At 38.0% G+C, this 2,500-nt stretch overlaps 1 non-coding gene across 1 annotated transcript in view; it reads left to right on the forward strand.

Annotated features, from left to right (window-relative positions):
* The first annotated feature begins 2,303 nt into the window (after window positions 1–2,303).
* The window catches only part of LOC143306580 (small subunit ribosomal RNA), a 1,923-nt gene continuing 1,726 nt past the window's right edge, over window positions 2,304–2,500 (forward strand). Inside the window, exon 1 of the ribosomal RNA XR_013063936.1 lies at window positions 2,304–2,500. This exon is cut by the window's right edge and continues 1,726 nt beyond it. This is a non-coding gene — a ribosomal RNA (small subunit ribosomal RNA).

Below are 2,500 nucleotides of genomic sequence, written 5' to 3' on the forward strand. Positions count from 1 at the left end.
CTAAAGTTCGTTATTTTGGCTAAACGGAGCGAAAATCTGCATTTATACCATCACGGACGTTAGTTCAATAGCGTTTAACGATCGATCCACGGTACAGAATGCAAAAATATGATTGTTAAAATTTTCGACTAATCGGTTCTAAGAGGCGAAGCAATACGCCGCTGGGACTTTGAAGTATTTCGGAGCGCACCTAAAGTTCGTTATTTTGGCTAAACGGAGCGAAAATCTGCATTTATACCATCACGGACGTTAGTTCAATAGCGTTTAACGATGGATCCACGGTACAGAATGCAAAAATATGATTGTTAAAATTTTCGACTAATCGGTTCTAAGAGGCGAAGCAATACGCCGCTGGGACTTTGAAATATTTCGGAGCGCACCTAAAGTTCGTTATTTTGGCTAAACGGAGCGAAAATCTGCATTTATACCATCACGGACGCTAGTTTAATAGCGTTTAACGATCGATCCACGGTACAGAATGCAAAAATATGATTGTTAAAATTTTCGACTAATCGGTTCTAAGAGGCGAAGCAATACGCCGCTGGGACTTTGAAATATTTCGGAGCGCACCTATAGTTCGTTATTTTGGCTAAACGGAGCGAAAATCTGCATTTATACCATCACGGACGTTAGTTTAATAGCGTTTAACGATGGATCCACGGTACAGAATGCAAAAATATGATTGTTAACATTTTCGACTTATCGGTTCTGGATCACTGAAAAATCAAAAAAAATTATTAATTTTGATTAATTAAATTACATATGTAGTTTTATATTGTTATAGTCTCGTATTTGTTAATGTTTTGTCGTAAGAAAATGCAAAAATATCGTTTTAATGTTTTCGTCTCATCGGTTCTGGATCGCTGAAAAATCAAAAAAAAATATTAATTTTGATTAATTAAATTACAAATGGAGTTTTATATTGCTATAGTCGCTTATTTGTTAATGTTTTACCGTAAGAAAATGCAAAAATATCGTTTTAATATTTTCATCTCATCGGTTCTGGGCGGTTTTAAAATTTTTTAAAATATTAATTAAACCCATGATTTACATGAGAATGTGAATTTATTATGTCCTGCATGTTAATTTATTAATTTTCATGTATAGAACGTTATAAAATGAAAGGATATGTTCGACGATATTTTCAGTCTAAGTTTTACCGTGCCGGCGGGATGGTACGCTCTCACGGCGGTTTGCACAGGCATACGCCTGGGCGTAAGCCCATGCGTCGCCGACCTAGCGGCCGGCCGTTCGGTATTTATAGGAAGGCACTTTCGGTTCGCTCGGACCGGTCGGGAGTAGCGTCGAGCGTGTGGCTCTTTTATGACTTCGGTTGAAAAGCAGTCTACCGCTCCTCGAGAATATACTTTCTCGACTATTCTCGTTCCGGTTTTCCGTTGCGGATTATTATTAATCTCCACACAGCATTACCACGGGTCGGTGTCTAAGACCGAATGGCCCATATGTGGTGAGCCTTGTAATATAAGGCTGGTGACCTGTATGCACTTATAAATGTTGCATACTTGTACAAACTGAGCATCAACTGTCTGTAACCAAAATTTGTTAAAACTGAAAAAGTTATAAGATTGTATAAAATTTTTGAACCAAGAAAGTAGTGTTAGACGAAAATTCGTTCTATCACTTTTAGAAGGGAGACTGTTTGGAAATATTTAAAGTATAAAATACACAAAAGTCCACTGAATTATGAACAAAATTACGTCCCTGAATTTAAGAAAAGTCAAGAGGTGTCAGAAATAAAATCCTCTCTGATACGTTCAGAGAGGAAAATAAGTATGGAGAGAGGAGTAAAAATGAAAGAAGTTTTAAGGCTGGGGAAACTTCTAAAGGAGAGAGATTCCAACATATCTAATATGTACATTTAAAGCAAGTCCAAGGAACTCTCTCCGTTAATGTTTGAAAAGGTGTGTGCAGATGGAGGAGAAATGTATAAAGTACAGAGACGAGGTTGGTGGGCCCGCTCTAATGATAAAGATTATAAAATTTGGTGGCAAAATGACCAGCATGATCACTGTACGCGCTTTCTCGATTTGTATAGCATGCCACTGTCCGCGCTATCTTTTATTATATTGTCCAGCGTGTGTGGTCTACGTGCTTGCACGATGGATGCACGGCGTGAAAGTGATTTTCGTGCTTTATGAGAGGAGGAGGAGAATATTTGGCCTCTATAAGAGGTACAAAATTTATGAAATGTGTGTTACATACAAAAGAGAAATGGCTTAACGTCGATCGGTCTTACAGGGAGGGCCGACGACGAAAATTTAAATTTACAATAATAACTAAGCTCCCTGGTTGATCCTGCCAGTAGTCATATGCTTGTCTCAAAGATTAAGCCATGCATGTCTAAGTACATACCGAATTAAGGTGAAACCGCGAATGGCTCATTAAATCAGTTTTGGTTTCTTAGATCGTACAAAACATTACTTGGATAACTGTGGTAATTCTAGAGCTAATACATGCAAACCAGAATTCCACCCAGAGA

Source organism: Osmia lignaria, unplaced genomic scaffold (assembly GCF_051020975.1).
Source record: "Osmia lignaria lignaria isolate PbOS001 unplaced genomic scaffold, iyOsmLign1 scaffold0012, whole genome shotgun sequence".
Lineage (NCBI taxonomy): Eukaryota > Metazoa > Arthropoda > Insecta > Hymenoptera > Megachilidae > Osmia > Osmia lignaria.